A 15,379-nucleotide genomic window follows, 5' to 3' on the forward strand; every position below is an offset into this window, starting at 1 on the left:
TTAATACTGTACATATACTGTACAAGTTACATCCTAGCAGTCTGGAGGAGGATACTGGATACACACACACACCTAAATCAGATGAGGTACCCCTCCAAATTAAAATATGTCTGCCTAAAGACACAGATATACTATCCCAGATGCTATGAAGAACTGAAAATACACAAACACTCACTGTGGACACATGATCAGAGATAGTCAACTGTGAAACTGATGGAACATGACATGACTTTGGCCATGGCTGCATTACAAACACTTAAAAGACACACCCTCTCCCCTCAGGCTTCAAATTAAGTGGACACTTCTGATGATGAATCATGACGTCTGATGAGTTGACACTTGCAGGGCAAGGGGTGAGGGAGGAATGAATACATTTTAAATGGACCGCCCTTGCCCGGAAATTCATCAGTCCCACGGTTGTGTTGTCAGTCATCATGGAACCACCGGTCGCTGTTGTGTTGTCAGTCATCATGGAACCACCGGTCACTGTTGTGTTGTCAGTCATCATGGAACCACCGGTAGCTGTTGTGTTGTCAGTCATCATGGAACCACCGGTAGCTGTTGTGTTGTCAGTCATCATGGAACCACCGGTAGCTGTTGTGTTGTCAGTCATAATGGAACCACCGTAGCTGTTGTGTTGTCAGTCATCATGAAACCACCGGTAGCTGTTGTGTTGTCAGTCATAATGGAACCACCGGTAGCTGTTGTGTTGTCAGTCATCATGGAACCACCGGTAGCTGTTGTGTTGTCAGTTATCATGGAACCGCCGGTAGCTGTTGTGTTGTCAGTCATAATGGAACCACCGGTAGCTGTTGTGTTGTCAGTCATCATGGAACCACCGGTAGCTGTTGTGTTGTCAGTTATCATGGAACCGCCGGTAGCTGTTGTGTTGTCAGTCATCATGGAACCACCGGTTGTCAGTCATCATGGAACCACCGGTCGCTGTTGTGTTGTCAGTCATCATGGAACCACCGGTAGCTGTTGTGTTGTCAGTCATCATGGAACCACCGGTTGTCAGTCATCATGAAACCACCGGTAGCTGTTGTGTTGTCAGTCATCATGGAACCACCGGTAGCTGTTGTGTTGTCAGTCATCATGGAACCACCGGTAGCTGTTGTGTTGTCAGTCATCATGAAACCACCGTAGCTGTTGTGTTGTCAGTCATAATGGAACCACCGTAGCTGTTGTGTTGTCAGTCATCATGGAACCACCGGTAGCTGTTGTGTTGTCAGTCATCATGGAACCACCGGTCGCTGTTGTGTTGTCAGTCATCATGGAACCACCGGTAGCTGTTGTGTTGTCAGTCATCATGGAACCACCGGTAGCTGTTGTGTTGTCAGTCATAATGGAACCACCGTAGCTGTTGTGTTGTCAGTCATCATGGAACCACCGGTAGCTGTTGTGTTGTCAGTCATCATGGAACCACCGGTCGCTGTTGTGTTGTCAGTCATCATGGAACCACCGGTAGCTGTTGTGTTGTCAGTCATCATGGAACTACCGGTAGCTGTTGTGTTGTCAGTCATCATGGAACCACCGGTTGTCAGTCATCATGGAACCACCGGTCGCTGTTGTGTTGTCAGTCATCATGGAACCGCCGGTAGCTGTTGTATTGTCAGTCATCATGGAACCACCGGTAGCTGTTTTGTTGTCAGTCATCATGGAACCACCGGTAGCTGTTGTGTTGTCAGTCAACATGGAACCACCGGTAGCTGTTGTGTTGTCAGTCATCATGAAACCACCGGTCACTGTTGTGTTGTCAGTCATCATGGAACCACCGGCAGCTGTTGTGTTGTCAGTCATCATGGAACCACCGGTAGCTGTTGTGTTGTCAGTCATAATGGAACCACCATAGCTGTTGTGTTGTCAGTCATCATGGAACCGCCGGTAGCTGTTGTGTTGTCAGTCATAATGGAACCACCGTAGCTGTTGTGTTGTCAGTCATAATGGAACCACCGTAGCTGTTGTGTTGTCAGTCATCATGGAACCACCGGTAGCTGTTGTGTTGTCAGTCATCATGGAACCACCGGTCGCTGTTGTGTTGTCAGTCATCATGGAACCACCGGTAGCTGTTGTGTTGTCAGTCATCATGGAACTACCGGTAGCTGTTGTGTTGTCAGTCATCATGGAACCACCGGTTGTCAGTCATCATGGAACCACCGGTCGCTGTTGTGTTGTCAGTCATCATGGAACCGCCGGTAGCTGTTGTATTGTCAGTCATCATGGAACCACCGGTAGCTGTTTTGTTGTCAGTCATCATGGAACCACCGGTAGCTGTTGTGTTGTCAGTCAACATGGAACCACCGGTAGCTGTTGTGTTGTCAGTCATCATGAAACCACCGGTCACTGTTGTGTTGTCAGTCATCATGGAACCACCGGCAGCTGTTGTGTTGTCAGTCATCATGGAACCACCGGTAGCTGTTGTGTTGTCAGTCATAATGGAACCACCATAGCTGTTGTGTTGTCAGTCATCATGGAACCGCCGGTAGCTGTTGTGTTGTCAGTCATAATGGAACCACCGTAGCTGTTGTGTTGTCAGTCATCATGAAACCACCGGTAGCTGTTGTGTTGTCAGTCATAATGGAACCACCGTAGCTGTTGTGTTGTCAGTCATCATGAAACCACCGGTAGCTGTTGTGTTGTCAGTCATCATGGAACCACCGGTAGCTGTTGTGTTGTCAGTCATCATGGAACCACCGGTAGCTGTTGTGTGTGCTTTATATGCGCTACAGTCAATTATGATTGCATTTCATATCTTGGCTAGAAGACAACACCTCCGCAGACATCGAATACCAGCCATCTGAAGATATCAGGTAAATCGAAAATGATTATATTGTGATGTCAGGGAAAGTTGTATGCGCTAGCTAACGTTTCTAAAAGCTAACCAAACAAAAACATCATTACTTTTACCATACGTGTTTTTGCCGTCATGTGCATTAGTAGCAAAATGTCTAACTTATTTACATTCGTTTTTACTTACACTTGTATGTTGACTTCTCCATATTAATGTTGGTTGTACTTTTTGGCTGACTTTTCTTAGCGAATGTACAATCGTCACAAATTGAATTATGGGGCGTTTCAAGCCCCGGAGTGAACAGAATTGTACACTCGCACACTCAATCGCAAACGATAGCTGAGGGTCTTACGTTGCCAACTTTGCTTACTTGGCTAATTGTTTGGACCGATGGAAAAGATGGCCGGGGGATTCCCCCAAGGGCATAAGGCGAGGGTAAATGGAGGAGGGTGTGTCTTTTACGTGTTTGGAACACAGCCCCTGTGTTTTGGGTAATCATGTCACATGACCTAGATTTGAACCTTTATTTGAAGCCTTTCCCAGAAATTTGAATTACATCAAAAATGTAAGAAATTGTCTGAGGATGATGCTGGACCATCTGACATAAAAAGAAAAGGGGACAGTTTGATGAAAAATCTTTAACTAAAGATCATTGTCCAAAACACAGGGCCCTAGAGATGACACCTTCTATGCTGACATTGTCACAATGGAGACTGAACATTCTGTTTAATTCAAATACACAAACATCCAATTATAAATTAAACTCTATTTATTTTCTTATAACAAACTGAAAACCTACTAAAGTTAATTTTTTTATTAGGTTTTTATGAAATTAATATTGCTATTGAAGTTGTAATTTGACAAAAACACTAACAACCACCCATTGAGTTACTGTGTGCCATGTCTTTAACTCCGTTTTAAATTCAGTGCTTGACTCGTCCATCCCTGCTCCTCCCCAACAGGCAGCGTATCCATGGAGTTGAACTTTGAGTTAGGGAGCAGAAATCTGAGAGGGTGTGGTTCTCCAAGCTCAGACTGACAGGATAGAGCACTGCCATCCCGTCCTCCACCAACCAACACTCACAAACAAAAAAAACTCACACGCACAGAAACACATACAAGTAACAAAACTCAGGTGTGCACACGCACACATCCCCTGACATAGTGACTTGCTGCTTCAGTACCGGGCCAATCTCTTCTGACACACTGACTGATTCTAAGCTACAACAACAAAGACCGCCTCCCCCCTGCTTCCCTCCACAGCCCCCCTTGTATCCATGCAGTTTTTAGCTAGAGAAGCCCCTTCCTCCTCCCTCCCTCCCTCCCTCTCTAGCAAGGGCAGGAGGAAGGGAGGAAGAGGAGGGGCAGAAAGAGGAGTGGATATGTAGAGGGCACAAAGAGGGAACAGGATGACATGACTGCTGAGTGGGGTTTAGGGAAGAAGTAGAATTTTGTGATTATTTTGTGTGTGTTTAGTTTTATTCCTTATTTAGAACATTTGAATGAAAGAAAGTCCAAAGATAACCTCCTCCCCCACCCACCACACAGCCTAGAATGAATGAACTCCAATGTTATGCCAGACAGAGCCTCCCAACACAGATCAGCTCAGCATTGCCTTAAAAATAAAACAGTCAGCAAAGGGTGAATATACAGAACATAGAAAATGGTTATTTCTAAAATGTTTCAGTGTGTACAACACTTTTCAGCCAAACCACTCCCCCCGTAGTAATACTAGAGCTGTGTAGCCTCTGCCAAGTCTCCAACGACCGACCGGATGTTCCGGTTTTCAGGGGAAATGGAAAGAGAGCCTGTGACATGACTTCTGCTTTTGGACGCTAACAAGGCAACACTCTATGTAAACTCCTCCTCCACAGTTACTGGATTGGTTGAACAGTGCAGAAGAGAACCTCCAGACAGTTTTTTTTCCTTCTCGTCAAGACCGGTATGTAGGGCAGTGTTGACCAAACCCGGTCCTGGGTACTCCAAGGGGTAAATGTTTTGGCTTTTGCCCTAGCTGTTATGTGCCATACATAAGCATCTACTTCTGGTACCAAAAGTTACATGTTCAAATCCAGCAATAGAAAGTTATTTTTGTTTTAAGCCTATCCCAAACCTTAACCCTTACCTTAACCATTCTCAGTTAATGCCTCACCTTAAGATTTTGGAGTTAATTCGTAATTAATGCCTAAGCATCTGCCTTTGGTGCCAAAACCATTCAGAGATAATGCCTAACCTTAAGATTTCAGAGTTAATGCCTAACCTAAAAATGTGGAGTTAATGCCTACACTTAACCCTAAACACTTTGAAATTTGACGTTTGGAACAACTTCAAAATTTAACATTTGAGAAACATGGCTGATTTGGAACCCTCCACCCCCTCCACTACTCAATTCAATTCAAGGGGCTTTATTGTCATGGGAAACGTGTTAAAATTGCCAAAGCAAGTGAGGTAGATAATATACAAAAGTGAAATAAACAATCAAAATTAACAGTAAACAATACACATACAGAAGTTTCAAAACAATAAAGACATTACAAATGTCATATTATATATATATATATATATATATATATATATATATATATATATACATATATCTATATGTATACACTGTATACACTCTCTCTCTCTCTCTGTCTCTCTATCTCTCTCTCTCTGTCTCTCTATCCCTCTCTCTGTCTCTCTCTCTCTCTCTGTCTCTCTATCCCTCTCTCTGTCTCTCTATCTCTCTGTCTCTCTATCCCTCTCTCTGTCTCTCTCTCTGTCTCTTTCTCTTGTCTCTCTATCCCTCTCTCTGTCTCTTTCTCTTGTCTCTCTATCCCTCTCTGTCTCTTTCTCTTGTCTCGCTATCCCTCTCTCTGTCTCTTTCTCTTGTCTCTCTATCCCTCTCTCTGTCTCTTTCTCTTGTCTCTCTATCCCTCTCTCTGTCTCTCTCTCTGTCTCTCTATCCCTCTCTTTGTCTCTTTCTCTTGTCTCTCTATCCCTCTCTCTGTCTCTTTCTCTTGTCTCTCTATCCCTCTCTCTGTCTCTCTCTCTTGTCTCTCTTTCCCTCTCTCTGTCTCTCTGTGTCTCTCTCTGCGCCTGCTGTGTTCATTCACTGTGCTCCATTAGAAGTCACGCGAGGCAAGCCAGGCTGTACTCTACTACTGACCGCACACACACACACCCGCACACATACACGCACCCACACACACACAGACAGACAGACACACACACACTTACTTGCACTTGCACTCACCCAAATCCTCCAGGGCTGAATGCTGACTAGTCTCAAAACAACGTTGATCTGTATTAAACATGCACACTGCCAATAGGGGGAATAGAGTTAACCATCACTACACTAGTCCTGCCTATGAACTGCAATACCAAGAGAGGGAATAGAGTTAACCATCACTACACTAGTCCTGCCTATGAACTGCAATACCAAGAGAGGGAATAGAGTTAACCATCACTACACTAGTCCTGCCTATGAACTGCAATACCAAGAGAGGGAATAGAGTTAACCATCACTACACTAGTCCTGCCTATGAACTGCAATACCAAGGGAGGGAATAGAGTTAACCATCACTACACTAGTCCTGCCTATGAACTGCAATACCAAGAGAGGGAATAGAGTTAACCATCACTACACTAGTCCTGCCTATGAACTGCAATACCAAGGAGGGAATAGAGTTAACCATCACTACACTAGTCCTGCCTATGAACTGCAATACCAAGAGAGGGAATAGAGTTAACCATCACTACACTAGTCCTGCCTATGAACTGCAATACCAAGGGGAGGGAATAGAGTTAACCATCACTACACTAGTCCTGCCTATGAACTGCAATACCAAGAGAGGGAATAGAGTTAACCATCACTACACTAGTCCTGCCTATGAACTGCAATACCAAGGGAGGGAATAGAGTTAACCATCACTACACTAGTCCTGCCTATGAACTGCAATACCAAGAGAGGGAATAGAGTTAACCATCACTACACTAGTCCTGCCTATGAACTGCAATACCAAGAGAGGGAATAGAGTTAACCATCACTACACTAGTCCTGCCTATGAACTGCAATACCAAGGGAGGGAATAGAGTTAACCATCACTACACTAGTCCTGCCTATGAACTGCATTACCAAGGGAGGGAATAGAGTTAACCATCACTACACTAGTCCTGCCTATGAACTGCAATACCAAGAGAGGGAATAGACTTAACCATCACTACACTAGTCCTGCCTATGAACTGCAATACCAAGGGAGGGAATAGAGTTAACCATCACTACACTAGTCCTGCCTATGAACTGCAATACCAAGAGAGGGAATAGAGTTAACCATCACTACACTAGTCCTGCCTATGAACTGCAATACCAAGAGAGGGAATAGAGTTAACCATCACTACACTAGTCCTGCCTATGAACTGCAATACCAAGGGAGGGAATAGAGTTAACCATCACTACACTAGTCCTGCCTATGAACTGCATTACCAAGGAGGGAATAGAGTTAACCATCACTACACTAGTCCTGCCTATGAACTGCAATACCAAGAGAGGGAATAGACTTAACCATCACTACACTAGTCCTGCCTATGAACTGCAATACCAAGGGAGGGAATAGAGTTAACCATCACTACACTAGTCCTGCCTATGAACTGCAATACCAAGGGAGGGAATAGAGTTAACCATCACTACACTAGTCCTGCCTATGAACTGCAATACCAAGGGAGGGAATAGAGTTAACCATCACTACACTAGTCCTGCCTATGAACTGCAATACCAAGGAGGGAATAGAGTTAACCATCACTACACTAGTCCTGCCTATGAACTGCAATACCAAGGGAGGGAATAGAGTTAACCATCACTACACTAGTCCTGCCTATGAACTGCAATACCAAGAGAGGGAATAGACTTAACCATCACTACACTAGTCCTGCCTATGAACTGCAATACCAAGGAGGGAATAGAGTTAACCATCACTACACTAGTCCTGCCTATGAACTGCAATACCAAGAGAGGGAATAGACTTAACCATCACTACACTAGTCCTGCCTATGAACTGCAATACCAAGGGAGGGAATAGAGTTAACCATCACTACACTAGTCCTGCCTATGAACTGCAATACCAAGAGAGGGAATAGACTTAACCATCACTACACTAGTCCTGCCTATGAACTGCAATACCAAGGGAGGGAATAGAGTTAACCATCACTACACTAGTCCTGCCTATGAACTGCAATACCAAGGGAGGGAATAGAGTTAACCATCACTACACTAGTCCTGCCTATGAACTGCAATACCAAGAGAGGGAATAGAGTTAACCATCACTACACTAGTCCTGCCTATGAACTGCAATACCAAGAGAGGGAATAGAGTTAACCATCACTACACTAGTCCTGCCTATGAACTGCAATACCAAGAGAGGGAATAGAGTTAACCATCACTACACTAGTCCTGCCTATGAACTGCAATACCAAGAGAGGGAATAGAGTTAACCATCACTACACTAGTCCTGCCTATGAACTGCAATACCAAGAGAGGGAATAGAGTTAACCATCACTACACTAGTCCTGCCTATGAACTGCAATACCAAGAGAGGGAATAGAGTTAACCATCACTACACTAGTCCTGCCTATGAACTGCAATACCAAGAGAGGGAATAGAGTTAACCATCACTACACTAGTCCTGCCTATGAACTGCAATACCAAGAGAGGGAATAGAGTTAACCATCACTACACTAGTCCTGCCTATGAACTGCAATACCAAGAGAGGGAATAGAGTTAACCATCACTACACTAGTCCTGCCTATGAACTGCAATACCAAGAGAGGGAATAGAGTTAACCATCACTACACTAGTCCTGCCTATGAACTGCAATACCAAGGGAGGGAATAGAGTTAACCATCACTACACTAGTCCTGCCTATGAACTGCAATACCAAGAGAGGGAATAGAGTTAACCATCACTACACTAGTCCTGCCTATGAACTGCAATACCAAGAGAGGGAATAGAGTTAACCATCACTACACTAGTCCTGCCTATGAACTGCAATACCAAGGGAGGGAATAGAGTTAACCATCACTACACTAGTCCTGCCTATGAACTGCAATACCAAGGGAGGGAATAGAGTTAACCATCACTACACTAGTCCTGCCTATGAACTGCAATACCAAGGGAGGGAATAGAGTTAACCATCACTACACTAGTCCTGCCTATGAACTGCAATACCAAGAGAGGGAATAGAGTTAACCATCACTACACTAGTCCTGCCTATGAACTGCAATACCAAGGGAGGGAATAGAGTTAACCATCACTACACTAGTCCTGCCTATGAACTGCAATACCAAGAGAGGGAATAGAGTTAACCATCACTACACTAGTCCTGCCTATGAACTGCAATACCAAGAGAGGGAATAGAGTTAACCATCACTACACTAGTCCTGCCTATGAACTGCAATACCAAGAGAGGGAATAGAGTTAACCATCACTACACTAGTCCTGCCTATGAACTGCAATACCAAGAGAGGGAATAGAGTTAACCATCACTACACTAGTCCTGCCTATGAACTGCAATACCAAGGGAGGGAATAGAGTTAACCATCACTACACTAGTCCTGCCTATGAACTGCAATACCAAGGGAGGGAATAGAGTTAACCATCACTACACTAGTCCTGCCTATGAACTGCAATTACCAAGGGAGGGAATAGAGTTAACCATCACTACACTAGTCCTGCCTATGAACTGCAATACCAAGAGAGGGAATAGAGTTAACCATCACTACACTAGTCCTGCCTATGAACTGCAATACCAAGGGAGGGAATAGAGTTAACCATCACTACACTAGTCCTGCCTATGAACTGCAATACCAAGAGAGGGAATAGAGTTAACCATCACTACACTAGTCCTGCCTATGAACTGCAATACCAAGGGAGGGAATAGAGTTAACCATCACTACACTAGTCCTGCCTATGAACTGCAATACCAAGGGAGGGAATAGAGTTAACCATCACTACACTAGTCCTGCCTATGAACTGCAATACCAAGGGAGGGAATAGAGTTAACCATCACTACACTAGTCCTGCCTATGAACTGCAATACCAAGGGAGGGAATAGAGTTAACCATCACTACACTAGTCCTGCCTATGAACTGCAATACCAAGAGAGGGAATAGAGTTAACCATCACTACACTAGTCCTGCCTATGAACTGCAATACCAAGGGAGGGAATAGAGTTAACCATCACTACACTAGTCCTGCCTATGAACTGCAATACCAAGAGAGGGAATAGAGTTAACCATCACTACACTAGTCCTGCCTATGAACTGCAATACCAAGGGAGGGAATAGAGTTAACCATCACTACACTAGTCCTGCCTATGAACTGCAATACCAAGAGAGGGAATAGAGTTAACCATCACTACACTAGTCCTGCCTATGAACTGCAATACCAAGAGAGGGAATAGAGTTAACCATCACTACACTAGTCCTGCCTATGAACTGCAATACCAAGAGAGGGAATAGAGTTAACCATCACTACACTAGTCCTGCCTATGAACTGCAATACCAAGAGAGGGAATAGAGTTAACCATCACTACACTAGTCCTGCCTATGAACTGCAATACCAAGAGAGGGAATAGAGTTAACCATCACTACACTAGTCCTGCCTATGAACTGCAATACCAAGGGAGGGAATAGAGTTAACCATCACTACACTAGTCCTGCCTATGAACTGCAATACCAAGAGAGGGAATAAAGTTAACCATCACTACACTAGTCCTGCCTATGAACTGCAATACCAAGAGAGGGAATAGAGTTAACCATCACTACACTAGTCCTGCCTAATAGAACTGCAATACCAAGAGAGGGAATAGAGTTAACCATCACTACACTAGTCCTGCCTATGAACTGCAATACCAAGAGAGGGAATAGAGTTAACCATCACTACACTAGTCCTGCCTATGAACTGCAATACCAAGAGAGGGAATAGAGTTAACCATCACTACACTAGTCCTGCCTATGAACTGCAATACCAAGAGAGGGAATAGAGTTAACCATCACTACACTAGTCCTGCCTATGAACTGCAATACCAAGAGAGGGAATAGAGTTAACCATCACTACACTAGTCCTGCCTATGAACTGCAATACCAAGAGAGGGAATAGAGTTAACCATCACTACACTAGTCCTGCCTATGAACTGCAATACCAAGAGAGGGAATAGAGTTAACCATCACTACACTAGTCCTGCCTATGAACTGCAATACCAAGGGAGGGAATAGAGTTAACCATCACTACACTAGTCCTGCCTATGAACTGCAATACCAAGGAGGGAATAGAGTTAACCATCACTACACTAGTCCTGCCTATGAACTGCAATACCAAGAGAGGGAATAGAGTTAACCATCACTACACTAGTCCTGCCTATGAACTGCAATACCAAGAGAGGGAATAGAGTTAACCATCACTACACTAGTCCTGCCTATGAACTGCAATACCAAGAGAGGGAATAGAGTTAACCATCACTACACTAGTCCTGCCTATGAACTGCAATACCAAGAGAGGGAATAGAGTTAACCATCACTACACTAGTCCTGCCTATGAACTGCAATACCAAGAGAGGGAATAGAGTTAACCATCACTACACTAGTCCTGCCTATGAACTGCAATACCAAGAGAGGGAATAGACTTAACCATCACTACACTAGTCCTGCCTATGAACTGCAATACCAAGGGAGGGAATTGAGTTAACCATCACTACACTAGTCCTGCCTATGAACTGCAATACCAAGGGAGGGAATAGAGTTAACCATCACTACACTAGTCCTGCCTATGAACTGCAATACCAAGAGAGGGAATAGAGTTAACCATCACTACACTAGTCCTGCCTATGAACTGCAATACCAAGGGAGGGAATTGAGTTAACCATCACTACACTAGTCCTGCCTATGAACTGCAATACCAAGAGAGGGAATAGAGTTAACCATCACTACACTAGTCCTGCCTATGAACTGCAATACCAAGAGAGGGAATAGAGTTAACCATCACTACACTAGTCCTGCCTATGAACTGCAATACCAAGGGAGGGAATAGAGTTAACCATCACTACACTAGTCCTGCCTATGAACTGCAATACCAAGAGAGGGAATAGAGTTAACCTCCACACTACTGAACCTACTGTTTAAGGAATATATAGATAAACATTTTAAAGGATTCAAATATTTAGATAGCAGACATATCACATTTGTCCTTGCTTGGTGGCCATTATGATGTCATCAGCAGGGGGCAGACTAAAATACATGATGTGGACCATATTTTCAAGGACACAGAAGTCTCTCATAACACAATGTGGGGATATTTGGGGAAGAGTCATGCTACGATCCTCATGGTGACACCATCTTACATGGCTTCTCAATTATTGAAGCAGAGTGACTGAATGAGAGACAAAGAGAAAAAGGTGGGATGAGAGAGAGAGAGAGAGAGCGAGAAATGGTGAAAGGGTGAAAGCAGGATGGTGAAAGAGGTATAAACTACCGTGCTTCTGCCGAGTATGTAAATGAGGGTTATTTTGCATGTACCTTGACAACACACATGAACACACACCCTGATGACTGATACACTCTGCCCATCTGTGTGTGTATTAGGGGCTGTGGCTCAGTGCTGTGGCATGCAGCTCAGTTTGGTGTGAAGTGAACACACATACACACACACACAGGGTTTGGAGAAGTATATACAGCAGCGTGACCCAGAGTCCCCTGGTACCGGAACCTTCTAGAATGATTTAGAGCCACTGTCAGACACACAGGACTACAACTGGGTTAGAATGATGAAAGGCCACCTGATCTGCTGGGCTGGGGAATCACATAGTTTGATGCCATTCCATTGTGTATGTGTGCCATTCAGAGGGTGAACAGGCAAAACAAAAGATTTAAGTGCCTTTGAACGGGGTATGGTAGTAGGTGCCAGGCGCACCGGTATGTTTCAAGAACTGCCAAGTTGCTGGGGTTTTCACGCTCAACAGCTTCCCGTGTGTATCAAAAATGGTCCACCACCCAAAGGACATTTAGCCAACTTGAGACAATTGTGGGAAGCATTGTAGTCAACATGGGCCAGCATCCCTGTGCAACTAAATATTAGGTAAATACTACTAATGTTTGGTATACTCAGTTTATGTGCCCTTCAAATGAAAACATTGTAGAATAAAACACAACACTGACAGTAATGTTATTTGATGAATAAGTGTGAAGCTTTTTCTCAAACCAGACCAGAGGATAGAGGTTGCATTCATACACAGCCCCTCCATTCAACCAGCGACCACAATGCATGCACTGCGGGTGCTACTGAGTACTATGAAGACACCATTGAGAGTCTGTGTGTGTGTTTGTTTAGTGGGGGGTCGAGTGTGTATGGTGTATGCGGTGAGGGTATTTGTGATATTGTGTGCGTGAGTGAGTGTGTGGGGAGATGGGTTGAGGGGTCTGTGTGCGGTACAGTCACATTGTGCCATGATGCTGTTATATAATGGGCTGGCTAGTGGGATGTCAGACAGACTTCTCAGACAGAGTTCAGTGTGTCAAATCGGAGGGCCTGTTGTCCGGACCTCTGGCAGTCTCTATGGGGGTGCCACTGGGTTCAATTCTCGGGCCGACTATTTTCTCTGTATACATCAATGATGTCGCTCTTTCTGCTGATGATTCTCTGATCCACTTCTATGCAGACGACACCACTCTGTATACTTCTGGCCCTTCTTTGGACAATGTGTTAACTAACCTCCAGACGAGCTTCAATGCCATACAACTCTCCTTCCGTGGCCTCCCAACTGCTCTTAAATGCAAGTAAAACTAAATGCCTGCTCTTCAACCGATCGCTGCCCGCACCTGCCCGCCCGTCCAGCATTACTACTCTGGACGGTTCTAACTTTGGCGATGTCATTTACAAAATAGCCTCCAACACTCTATTCAGAAAATTGGATGCAGTCTATCACAGTGCCATCAGTTTTGTCACCAAAGCCCATATACTACCCACCACTGCGACCTGTATGCTCTCGTTGGCTGGCCCTCGCTTCATATTTGTTGACAAACCCACTGGCTCCAGGTCATCTATAAGTCTTTGCTTGGTAAAGCCCTGCCTTATCTCAGCTCACTGGTCACCATAGCAGCACCCACCCATAGCACGCGCTCCAGCAGATATATCTCACTGGTCACCCCCAAAGCCAATCCCTCCTTTGGCCGTCTTTCCTTCCAGTTCTCTGCTGCCAATGACTGGAACGAATTGCAAAAATCACTGAAGCTGGAGACCCATATCTCCCTCACTAACTTTAAGCACCAGCTGTCAGAGCAGCTCACAGATCACTGCACCTGTACATAGCCCACCTGTAAATAGCCCATCCAACTACCTCATCCCCATACTGTTATTTCTTTCTTTGCTCCTTTGCACCCCAGTATCTCTACTTGCACATTCATCTTCTGCACATCTATCACTCCAGTGTTTAATTGCTAAATTGTAATTATTTTGTCACTATGACATATTTATTACCTTACCTCCCTTATTTTACCTCATTTGCACACACTGTATGTAGACTTAAAAAAATATATATTGTGTTATTGACTGTATGTTTGTTTATTCCATGTGTAACTCTGTGTTGTTGTTTGTGTCACACTGCTTTGCTTAATCTTGGCAAGGTCGCAGTTGTAAATGAGAACTTGTTCTCAACTAGCCTACCTGGTTAAATAAAGGTGAAATAATTCTTTTTAAAAGCTGTCATTTTTTACCAAACTAATTTTTGCCAGGGCATTCAGTCAGTCCATCACTGCATGTGATGAGGATGAATTGTAAAGATGTGTATGCTTTGTGTGTGAGAGAGCCCTGTCAACGTGAGAGAAATATGGAGATATAAAAAGAGGTGGAATGAGAATGAAAGAAAGAGAGAGTAAATAATAAAAAACAGAATTCCACAGAAAAAGAGTGGTGTTTGTACTATTTGGCTGTACAGCACAGTACAGTTAAAGTAGTAGGCCTAGATCATTATAGAACAGCAGTGCAAGGGTTCTAAAGCACTACTGCAGTAGTAGTACTAGGAACGGGGAGAGGTGGAGAGGGAAGGGAGGGAGGGAGTAGACTAGAGGGTGGAGAGGGGCGGGAGAGCGTTGCATGTAATCTGGCAGACGGGGGGTAGCCCCCGGCTCGCACTGCAGCTCTCGTGCTCAAACTACTACTACTGGACTCAGATGACCTACATCACGCGCCAGGAGGAAAAGGAGAGAAAGAGTAAAAGAGCGCGCGGAAAGGAAATAACCAAATAAACAAGGCGGCATCTTCAACATTAGCCCGTGTTTTCAACCAATTCTATGAATGCATGTCAGTTTGTTTACGCATCACGTAGTGATTGAGAAAACGCATTAATGCAGTTGTATCTATGTCTGAGTGTATATATTTGATTCGAAATTGAAGTTCAATTGACAAGGCCGACCTAGGCTAGGCTGTAGCCTATAACGTTACTCTACTCCCGACTGGTGGCCGACAATCCAAATTGCAATAAAGTAGCATGGCCTACTATTGGGCTGCGTTCAGTACGAAAACAAAGTACAGTAACGTTCAATTAAACGGAAACGGGGATA

This window comes from Oncorhynchus nerka, linkage group LG14, assembly GCF_034236695.1.
Source record: "Oncorhynchus nerka isolate Pitt River linkage group LG14, Oner_Uvic_2.0, whole genome shotgun sequence".
Classification (NCBI taxonomy): domain Eukaryota; kingdom Metazoa; phylum Chordata; class Actinopteri; order Salmoniformes; family Salmonidae; genus Oncorhynchus; species Oncorhynchus nerka.